Source organism: Trachypithecus francoisi, unplaced genomic scaffold, assembly GCF_009764315.1.
Source record: "Trachypithecus francoisi isolate TF-2019V2 unplaced genomic scaffold, Tfra_2.0 Lachesis_group6, whole genome shotgun sequence".
Taxonomy (NCBI): domain Eukaryota; kingdom Metazoa; phylum Chordata; class Mammalia; order Primates; family Cercopithecidae; genus Trachypithecus; species Trachypithecus francoisi.
The window spans coordinates 28,165,257-28,176,454 of NW_022681471.1; positions in this window are offsets into that span (position 1 = coordinate 28,165,257).

Consider the following 11,198-nt stretch of genomic DNA (forward strand, 5'->3'; position numbering starts at 1 on the left):
GTTGCCACCTTCAGCTGGGAGCCCCCGGTCGCTCCATGGTGGACACCTTACTCCTTGAGGCCCTGACCCCATCAGCAGGAATCCCTGGTCCCTGTGGCCATGCAGGTGTGCAAGGGCAGAGGGTGGTGAGGCTTCTGGAATGGGTAAGAATATGGAGAGAGGGAACAGGGAAGGCTTCTCTTGGCAACACCCTCAGCCCCTGTGGCTGGGGTCAGCCTTTTGGGCTGCTCCTGTGCCTCTTGGTTCCCTCCCTTTCCACCAGCCTGAGAAGAGATGGGCGGCTCCAGAGTCCAGGAGAGGCCGAGGCTGAGGCAGCTGGGGCTTGACTGCCCGCCAGCCCCCTGCCCAGGCCCCTCAGCGGGAGTGGAATAGTGGCGGGCAGCCCCTCCCAGGCTGCTGTCTGCTTTCCTTTGCCCCCTTGGCAAGCGGGGGAGAGGAAAAAGGAATAATTAAACCCAAACGTCCTGGTAACTTTTTCCTGGAACGCGAGGATGCAGGGCGGGAGGCTCTGGAATGGCGGGTCAGACTGTCTGTCGACCCCCGCCTCCCTCCCCACTGCGGCCCCACCCTGGTTTGGTGGTCATCAGGCCCTCCTGAGCCTCTCGCCTGTCACCCGCCTCCCCCAGCCCTCCCCGCTGTTCCCAGGACTGTGTCCTGACTCCCTAGCCTGAATTCCACAGCCCTGCAGCATCTGGTCGCCGTGAGTGGCCCGTGTGCCAGCATCCCCACCTGGCTGTCCGACCAGATCCAGGGAATTGCCTTTGACGTTTCTTGGAATGAGGTGAAGAGTGGCCCCCAGAACCTATGTCCACCAGAATTTGTGAATGTGGTCTTATCTTCAGATGTAAGGATGCAGGGCAGGATGTCGAGTTGAGCTCATCTGGGTTCCCTGGGTGGCCCCGCTCCCATGACAGGTGTGCTTTTGAGAGACAGAAGAGAGAAGACAGACAAAGGGAGACACACAGGGGAGACAGCCACGTGCAGCCACAAGCCCAGGAACACCTGGAGCCCTGTGAAGCTGGGAGAGGCAGGAAGGATCCATCCTGGGCCTCCGGAGGGAGCACGGTCCCTTAATATCTAAATTGCAGACTTCTGGCCTCCGCAACTGACAGAGTTTATTTCTGTTGTTTGAAGCCATCCAGTTTGTGGCTCAGTGATGGCAGCCCCAGGACACGCACGCACTTCTCTTCCCCACGTTCCTGTGCCCCCAGCCAGGCCCGTGGCACCTCCCAGGTGAGCTTCCTGGGGGCCAACAGGGCAGGCCTAGGCACGAGAGGGCAAGGGGGATTCTGCTGAGTGGGAGGGACAGAAGGAAGGCCTTGCAAGCTTGCAAGCAATATCTTGGAAGAGTCTGTGGTGACTGAGGGCCCAGGCTAACCTAAGCAGGGAGGGAGGTGACCCCAGTGACCCACCGAAGACCAGGCCCAAGGAACAAGTCCGCCCCTGGAGCCCCTGCCTCCTGGCTCTCTCCGGAGTCCCGTGTCTCAGCATTGCCCTCTCCGCCTTCCCCACCTCCTTCTCGGGGCTGCTCTGGGCCATCCTTGCTCTCTGCCTCTGAATGCCCACTGGGGCGAAGCTCTGGGGCTACCACTCACGGGAGATGGATCCAGGCTCGGGGTACCAGCTGGTGCTCCTGAAGCCGGTTGTGGCTAAACACCAGCACGCTGAGGCTGTGGATGTGGCTTAGTGCGCCCTCTGTCACCTCCTGGATAAGGTTTGTGCCCAGGTGCAGCTCCTAGGGTCAGGGATCAGGAGTCGGGGTGAGGGGCCCACCTGCCAGTTGTTGGCCACCTCGTCAGGCTCCAACTCTGGCTGTCCCCATTCTCTGCCAGCATTGCCCCCTTCCACCCAGCCATGTCTGTGCAACTCAGGTGCCAGTCTCTGCCACTCTTAGGCCCATGGCAGGGGGTGGATTTTCAGGGGACTGTATGGTCCAGAAAGAGGGTATGGGCCTTACTCAGAGACCCCAGAGGGTGCAGAGCCATCCAGGAGGTCCCACTGTGGACTTCTGGAAGGTTAGGTCAAGTTGAGGAGAGGCCTGAAGCCTCGTGAGTTTTAGCGCACAGATGCCCCATTGGCTGCTCCACGCCCCCTCAGCAGAAGCCGAGGCAGGGCTGTTTGACTGTTAACAATGTTGCCTCCCATCGTGGGGGCTCCAGCTCACCTGCAGGGAGGCCAGCAGGCCGCGTGGGATGGTCCGCAGCCCGTTCTGGTCCAGCCTCAGATAGAGCAGGCTGCAGAGGGGCTGGAAGGCCAGAGGGGAGATGTCCCTGTCACGCAGCTGGTTCCCTTCCACCTCCAGTGTCACCAGCTGGCTGAGCCCTGCAGGCGGGCAGAGGGGTGCGGTGAGCCATTGCAGAGCTCCTCCCGGTAGCTCCAGAACCCCTGCCTGCCCCTAGAGGCCAGGGCCCCTTACCCAGGCTGGCAGTCTCCTCTGTGTTCCAGCCAGGCTACCTGGGCACTCTCCCGAGTGTACCTCCCAGAGGGCAGACCCACCCCTTGCCAGCCCCTGTCCTGGGGGGGTACCTGCCCAGGCCTGGCTCCCTGGGTCCCTGCCCCTGGAACTTGCCCGCACTACGGAAGCTGCTGTGTTGCAGGCCCTGCAGGAGGTTGTCATTGTTTGAGCTCCTGCAGGGAGGCGGGTAGGGCTGGGACTGTGGTCAGAGAGCTCCCATTCAGGTTCAGCTGCTTTAGCCGCATCAGATTCTGGGGGGGCCATGGGGAACAGGTGGGCTGGGGTTGGGGGCCTGCTGGTCAGGGCATAGGCCTTCCTGGGCATGGCTTTGGGCCCATCCTGACCAAGGGCACTCTGTTGGTGGCATCATGGCTTCCTAGTTCCCACTGAATCCAGGCCTGTCTGGGAAGGTTTCTGTTTGCTCCTATACAGGGCCTGCAGGCCTGTGCTGCCCCCCCACTCCCAGCGACGGAACATGTCACACCAAATTGCGGAAGCCCACCATGCTGGGTGCTCTCTGCCATGCCTCCTTCAAGCCTTATCCCCAAGCAGCTCCACCCTGCAGGGAATGGATGCCTTGGGTCGTCTGGGACCTGCCAGCCCCAACCCCAGCCCAGGCCCCCAGGAGCAGATGAATGGGCCGCAACATACCTTGAAGGCATGGGGGTGCAGGCCTCGGGGGTCCAGCTTGTTTTTGCTGAGATCCAGCCACTCCAGGCTGGGCAGCCCAGGAACGTGTGGGCTGGGATCTTGGCAATTTCATTCTCTGTGCGCACATGGGGCAGCAATATTCTCTGCCCCCTGCCCGCTGCCACTCTGTACCTCCCACACCAGACGGGGCTGCTCAGGAGAGCCAGGGTGGGAGCCCAGGTGTCGGCCTTCTCACCTCTGCCATAGGGGTGGGTGTGGGGGGAGGGAGGAGGTCACCCACCTGCCAGGTAGAGTGTGGTCAGACCAGGGTCGGTCAGGGCAGGGACATGCTTCATCTTGACGTTGCCACAGGCGATGACTGCCTGGGCCAGGAGGCACGAGGCCGGCAGAGAGGGCATGGCCTGCTGGGTGGTGCCCAGGTTTGCGTGCCTGTGCCTGTGCCCGTGTGTGCTTCCTGGTCTTTTCCACCCACGGCCAGGGTCTTGGAGGTGCCGCTGCCAGCATCCCAGCTTAGCTGTGGTCCTTCTGTGGGCACTGGATCCTTGGCCCAGGTTGATGGAGGTCCCTGGAGAAAGAGAGATAGCCCCCATTGGGTCACAAGCAACAGGGGCCCACTGAGGAACAGGGGTTTGCCCAGGGCTCCCAGGGCCTGCCAGTTACTCAGCCAGCCTGGGCTGGAGCGACAGGCTGCTGGGACCCCTCCCCTCAGCACCAAAGGCAAAGGCCCAAATGGGGCTCTGAGCCTGGGGAGGGGACGTGACTTTGGAGGGCTTCCCTCCTACCCCGCACTCGAGGGCACTTGGCTTGGAAACACTGGGAATGGGGCAGTGTCTGGGTGGTCAAAATCATGCGTGGTCTTGTCAGTCCCAGCAGGCCTCAGGCACCACCTGAGGGCCGCTTGTCCTTGCCAGTTCTCACCTTTGGGGGGCCTCCTGGGTTTCAAGCCCCTTCCCTTGTCTTCCCGGCCTCCTGCCTTCTGACCCTGGTCCTCCTCGGTGACCGCTGCTCCCTCTTGAGCTTGAGGGTCCCTGCCGGCCTGCCAGGGCCTGAGCTTCAAGGGCCTGGGCTTCCCTGCCCCAGCCCTCCCAGCAGCTGTGGCCTGGGGCTGAGCCCACTCAGTGACCAGGCCCTTGTTCTGACCCTGCTCCTGCTCCGAGGTCACTGGGGGTGACTCCTTCCTCAGGGCCAGCCCTGGCCTGGGGAGGCGCTTTCCAGCAAGTGGAGGGAGACTTGGTGGGGGTTCCTTGAGCTCCCTGCTTCGGGGTGGGCTGAGACCGCAGCTGGTCCAGCTGCCCAGCCTCAGGCTTGTCTGGGCGGCCAATGCCAGGGATGGGCTGCAGCTGACCTGCGGAAGGAGCCATTGTGGGCTGGGGGCCTTGTCTCCTTTCCCAAAGGGCTGTCAGCTGCTAGCCAGCCCATCGCCCTTCCTCTTTACTCAGGCCTCACCCTGCCTTTCCCTTCCCTCCTGAGGAGCACTGGCGAGAGAACAGGGTGTCCCCACCGTCAGCAGCAGGCCAGGAGACTTTGGGGCCAGTCACCCAGACTGCCTCTCAGAACTTATGCAGGTCCTCACGGCGGGGGGCGCTAGAGGCCCATTAGGGCTAGGGGGTTGGGCCTGTAGGTTGGGCCCAGGGGTTGGACCGGTGGTTGGGCCCAGAGGGGCTTCAGCAGCCCTGGGTAGAAAGCCTTGGGCTGCTCAGGGGACCTTGGGTCCCACCTCCCCTCACTTCCCCAGTGTGTCCCAAGAATGGGGGGTAGGGCATTGCCCCAGCATCCCCTTTGCCCCATACCTGTTGGTGAGCAGGGGCCTCACATGTGCTTCCTGGGGACAGCTTCTGGGGAGATGAAGGGGTTGCAGCTACTTGGCGCAGTTTGCTTTTAGAGGTGAAAGCCCCAGTGTCTGCTACAGGGGGTTTGTTGGGGATTAGGCAAGCCCGGGCGCCACCTGGCCCCTTTAGAGGAGCCACTTTAGAGAAGTGGTGATAACCCCAATGCCTCCCCTCCTCCTTAACCAGGGCCAACCATGGGGGGCACTGCTCTGTCTGCAGAGGTGTGGGCCAGACCCACCCACCTGGCCCCTCCTGCCTACCCTCAAGCCTGGGGTAGGGCCACCAAGTGTGTGGCTACAACCTCTGGCCTATAAGACAAAGGCTACACTCATAGCCCATGCCTTGGACCCTCGAGCCCCTCTCTGCCAGTGACCCCACTTCACCCCCAAGCCCTATACTTCCAGCCTCCCGAGATTCTTCCTGTCTCAGGAGGCATTGGGGCAGCCAGAGCAACTGCTCCCGAGCACAGCCCGACCCGTTTTCAGCCTCACTGTAGCGCCTGCTCCAGGCAGGCCTCTTTCCTCCCTCACCCCTAGAGTCTGCACCACCCTCGCCCTCCGGGAGTGCTCTCTCAGGGCCATTGGGCCATGGGCCTTTGCAGCCCTGCCTGAGTACCCAAAGTGGGCCTGAGGTGGGCAGCCTGCGGCAGTCTTCTTCCTGCTGGTGCCAGCTACTCACCGTTGGGGGCCCCTGGTGGGCTGAGCAGCAGCTGCAGGGTGGCCAAGCCCATGGGGGTTGGTGGGGTCCCTCCTGAGAATCACCCCACTCACAGTGCCAGGATGGGGAGCAGCACACTCCTCTTGGCCGCCATGGAGGGAAGGAGAGCTGGGAGAGGCACGGTGGCGACCACGGCAGGACGATGGCAGATAAGCATAAGGTGGTCTTTCTCCCTGAGCTCTGGCCCTGGCTGCGGCACTCAGAGCCTTCCCTACCCACCCCAGCCCTTCCTGGGAAAGGCCCCCTTTCTGTCGAACAAACACCTCCCCAGACCTTGTCCCCAACTCCCTACAACGTGCACTGCTCCCACCTGAAGAGAAAGACAGATCGCCCTTTCCTCAGACCAGGCGGTCCTGCCCTTTTGCTGTGAGGCCCGCATTGATTCTCCGCTGGCTCTGGCCCAGTGGCCTCCATGAATGGGGCTTCTGTCTCACACGTGGCAGGCCTGAGAGGCCCACCACAGAGCCAGTCGGCCACCGCAGGCTGCTGGGCCCTGCATTCATGGCTGCGAAAGGAGAGGGGGTGGGTGCCAAGGCCATGGGCTTCTGCCGTGGGCAGCAGTGTGGAGGCCTCTGGGTTCCAGAGGAAATAGAATTTGCGGGCACAGCACAGGCAGCGAGGGTACACCTCCCGCGCCCGAGACCCAGCGCTGCTTGGGCATGGGTGTGCCGGGCTGGGCTGGCTACTAGTCCTCTGCTCCCCTCCACGTCTCTACTTTCTCCTCTGTAAAATGGGGTAGGGGGCAGACCGGATGTTCTGTGGCTGTCCTGACCCCATACATAGGAGCATGGGTGTTCCAGGCACTGCCGGGTGGGTGAAGCCATGTCACAGGTCCCCCGCAGACTTCTTGGCCAACGGTCTGGGGTCTCTGATGTGCCTGCCTAAGCTGCACGCGTTCTCTTGGTCGGAGGGGCACCTGGGGGTCAGGATAGCATGAGGTGGAAAATAGGCTGGGCTCGATGAGGGGACTGCGGGGTGGGGCCAAAGGGGCGTGTGGTGGAGTAAGGGGCAAATAAGTGGATGTCTAGCCCCAGTTCCCAGAGCCCACCACCCTCAGAGGGCTGCCAGAAGTCCCTGTGTCCCCGCAGCCCCATCCTCGGGTTCTGCTGTGGGAGCCAGGGTTGGGGGGAGCAGGCAGGCGGGGGCTGGCAGAGAGGACTGATCACCGCCGGCTCAGCTCTTCAGGGCCAGGGTTGGGGGGAGCAGGCAGGCGGGGACTCAGCTCTTCAGGGCCAGGGTTGAGGAAGCTTTTCCTACAGCACTGTCCAGAGTTGACTTAGGTTTGGAAGCGATCTTAAGAAATGAGTTAATTGTGGGCAAGGCTTGGGTGGAGGGGAGAAGGGAAGCAGTGGAGGAGGGGCAGGGGCTTGCAGGGGCCATCAGGCAGGAGCTCCCATCCTGGGGCAATGGGGCAAAGTGTGTGAGACCCAGAGGGGTGCAGGGCCGGTCAAGGTGGGGAGGAGGCCTGGCAACTGGGTCTTCACTGGGCTCCTCGAGGAGCTGCCACTCCAGCTAACAGTCCTGTAGGAGCCACATGGGGTCCTCTGCCATATCCAGGGCACCTCCGCCGTCCAGGGCTCTGGTTTCTGACCTGAATTTGGACCCTGCCACGTACAGACTAGAGACAGGGACCATCTGGGGAGTCAGCAAATGCCTCTGGAGTCAGGGATGAGGCCACCATCTCCTTGTGCGTCCTGTGGGTGACACAGGATGGTCGTGGGCCAGTGTTCTGCCTGGGGGCAGCTGCGAAGCTGGGACAGGGTAACACTGGGGCACAGCAGACTTGAAGTATGCCGCCGAGACTGAGTGAAGCTTGCCGCAGGATCCTGCAAGAGAGAGCACAATCGACCCCCCATTTTACAGAGAAGGAACAGAGAAGGAATGGGGCTCACCCAAGTGTCGACACCAGAGACCAGGCCTCCTGCCTCCTGGTCAGGCATCGCCTGAGAAACAGGGTAGGTCCCTGCCTGAGGTGAGCCTAGCACCTGGGGTCTGGACACTGGACAGTGATGGGAACCTGGCTCCTCCCCTCCCACCGCCTGGGGATGGATTCTGGAATCCTGGCCCCTACCCATTTCCCCTGTTTGCGCTGCTCCCCAGGCGCGGACTAAACATCCTGCCATCTGGTTCCCATTAGCTGGGTGGGGGTGGGGGAAAGTCTCCCAGGTTTCTCTGGCACAGCCAGCCCGGAGGAGGGAGGGACTCTGCTCTACCCACCTAGGCAGGAAGGGGTGAGGCCTGGGGTCCTCTTGGTTCCCAGCTCCTGTGGAGGCCTAGCCTCCCTGCCCTTCTTCCTGGTTGGGAGCCTGGTGGCTGACCCGAGTGGGCCCCTGGGGAGTGGTACTCCTGCCACCCACTCAGTCCAGTCCCAGGGCACCCGGCCATTGTGGAGACCTTGAAGGAACCCCCATGGAGCAGAGCCAGCCTCAGGGGCTCAGCAGAGCCAGAGGCTCCCAGCAAGTTTCTGCCTTGCCCTCTCCCCCGCCCAAGAGCTCACTGATGGACTTGTGCTGAGACAGGCAGGCCCCAAGCCAACAGTAATCCTGAGCCCGGTGTCTGGAGCAGAGGGTGGGAGGGCTGTTGGGATTTTCCAGGAACCAGGGATGCAGCCCGAGGGTTGCTGGAAAGAGCTTTGGGCTCCCAGTTCTGCCATGGACAGACTGGCCATGTGACGTCAGGAACAAGCTTCCCTCCTCAGTGCCCCAGTCTACTCATCTCAGTATGGTGGAAACAGGCTCCTTAGACAGTTCTAGAATCTGAGAGCCAGAAGGGGCCTAGAGAAGCTAGATGACACGATCAAGGTCGCTTCTAGTTGTACAATCCAGGATTCTAAGGTCAAGGAAGGGAGTCCTGTCCATTTTCCTCCTTCCCCTTCCCTTCCATGTAGCCCACTCTTCACACACATGCACGCACTCATGCAACACATACCCTCTGCAAAGTGGGGACTCAGATTGGTAGCCTGGAGGACGCCAAAGCAATGCTGTTTGTCCCTCAAGGCTGTCATCAACGAGGATTGGAGAGTGGATTCTTTGCTCACTGACAGGGAATCAGGTGAGGACTGTGAGAAAGTGACATTTGCACAGAGGTGTGAGTGAAGAGGCCATGGCCATGCAAAAAGCTGCAGAAAGAGCCCTCTGAAAAAGAAGGATGGCCAGTGCAAAGGCCCCAGGTGGGAAAGGGTTGGGCCCAATTTGAGCATTGGCAATGACAGCAATGTGGTGGCGCAGGCTGAGTGAGCCGTGGGAGGGTTGTCTGTCGGGTGGGGCGGCTTGCCTTTGTCCTTGAAAGAATCAGGGAGCCACCTTGGACTGCTAAGCAGAGGAGTCACAGGACCTGGCACCCTCAGGCTGTGGGGTGGAGCACGAACAGATGTACTGGGGGCATAAGGGTAGGAGGTGGGAGCCAGTGTGCATCAGCTGAGCCCGCCAGGGGCCAGTGATAGTGGCTGGCCCAGGGTGGACGCAGGGTTTCAAGGAGGAGTGGGTGGGGGTCAGGAGCATGTGGGCCTCAGGGTCAAGGTCTGGGGGCTGTGCCTGCTCTCCTGCTCTCTACAGGAGCACCTACTACGTGCCTGTCCTTTTCCCAGGGCTCAGGGCAGCCAGAGACACAGCCTTGGAGTGAGCCCCAGAGAAAGGGAAACGGGCCCGTTCTTGAGCTTTCCACATGTTGTCTGAATAAAAACAACAGCAGTGTGGGCACATGGGTGGGATTCTCTGGGGACATGCTCCTGCAGTTATCTTACATGGTCAGTAACAATACGGGGCCTTTCCCCTTAAAGCTTGGAGAAGAAAAAAGTCCCACTTTCCATGCCCTCTTCCTGTTGCCCGCAACTCTTCCCTGGAGGAACCCATCTTATTTAATGCCACTGAAACCTCAGAGGATCTGGTCCCAATTAAATGACTTTTCTTGCAGATGCTTTGGTGAGCACTAAATGCTGAGACCTGGCGATCCTGCGCTAGAGAGCCTGCTAGGGGGTGGGGGTGGAGAAAAAAAGCAGGAAGGGGAACACAGGACCCCAAATGGGACAAGGTTGGCTGCGGATGGTGTAGAGGGTGCCAGTGGAGTGGGACTGCAGAGGGTGGCACGCAGCAGGGACCGGCCCATAGGGAGCAGGGCCGTGGTTGGGATGGGGGCATAGTAGTTTCCCACCCTCCTTGCCCGTGTGAAATTCGAGTTCATTCCCGCCCATATCGTGGCTTCGCTGGACTCCGTGTTGAAAGCGGCCCTGCCCCGCCCCCTCGGGTGGGCTTCGAGGATCTTGGCAGGGGAACGGAGGTTGGGCAGAAGCTGGAGCTCAGGCCCGGTCGGGGAGCTCGGGCAAGGCAAGAAGGCGAGGCGGGCGCCCCCTCCCCCGGCCGGCCCTCCGAGCGGGCACGTTCGTGTTCCTGTCCTGGCGCCCTCGCCTCCCGCTCCAGACGCATGTGACTCAGCCTCGCCGGCCTTGCCAAGCCGTCTAGACCCGAGCGTCTCCCCGCGGAGGGGGCGATCCCGCCCGCCGCCATTTCCTTTGCCGCCGCCTGGGCGGCTGCGCCCCGCGCACGTGCAGCTGCGCGCGCCCCCGCCCGCCACCTCCCGCGAGCCGCGCGCAACGCGCACAGCCGCTCACCCGCCCCGGCGCCCCCACCCCCGCCCCGCCTGGCCCAGTGCATCCACTGCAACAGGCAGTGCGAGGGCAGAAGCGGGAAACCCAAAGGTCCCCAGGGCCCCAGACCATCCCTCCCATTTTTGGGGCCGGGGCAGGAGGACAAAGATGGACAGCTGGGTCACTGCCTCCCTGCCAGCCAGACTCTGTCCACACCCCCTACAACTGCCTCTGGCCTCAGAGCAAGAGTCGCCCTGGGTCGCAGGCCCTGCCCTCTTGCAGGAGCCTGTGGCCTGGGGGACTGGGCGGGGCCGGTGATGGTAGCACCTCTAGGCCCACAGGAGGCGATGGTGATGGCAATGGTGGTACCATGCCGACTGCACTGGCTGCAGGATGTGCTCTTGCAGGAGCTAGTGGCCTGGGGGCAGGACGGGGCAGATTGAGGCCCCTCAACTGCAGGAGGTGAGGATGGGGCCCTAAAGCAGGAGGCCCAGCATAGGGACTAGAAGTGACAGGAAGAGGAAGCCAAGGTCCCAAGGTAGCCTCTCCATTCTCATATGCCAGTAGACTCCAAAGATGAACACAGAGGCCTAGGAGGAGAACGTTCTAGAGTCGAGTCTTCAGGCAGCTCCCAGGTTGACAGTGTGGTCCCTGCAGAGCTAGGGCCACAAGCTGCGGGACTCCCCCAAGCTTACAGCCACTTCCTTGTCTCATTTGCAATATCCCCACCCCTGCTTTCATGTTCTCCACCTCTTCCCCCATCTGCGAGGATAGGGCTGGGTTTCGGGTGGGCTCCTGGTTGGTGCAGATGGCGTGGGCTGCCTGCAAGGCCTGGGTACTGAGCCTGCATGCCAGGATGCGGGGTGGATGGGTGACCAACAGCTCAGCCTGGCAGCTTAGCAGCAGAGAGGTCCCAGGAAGAGAGGGAAGAGATGAGGAGAAGGAAGAAGGAGAGGAGAACAGG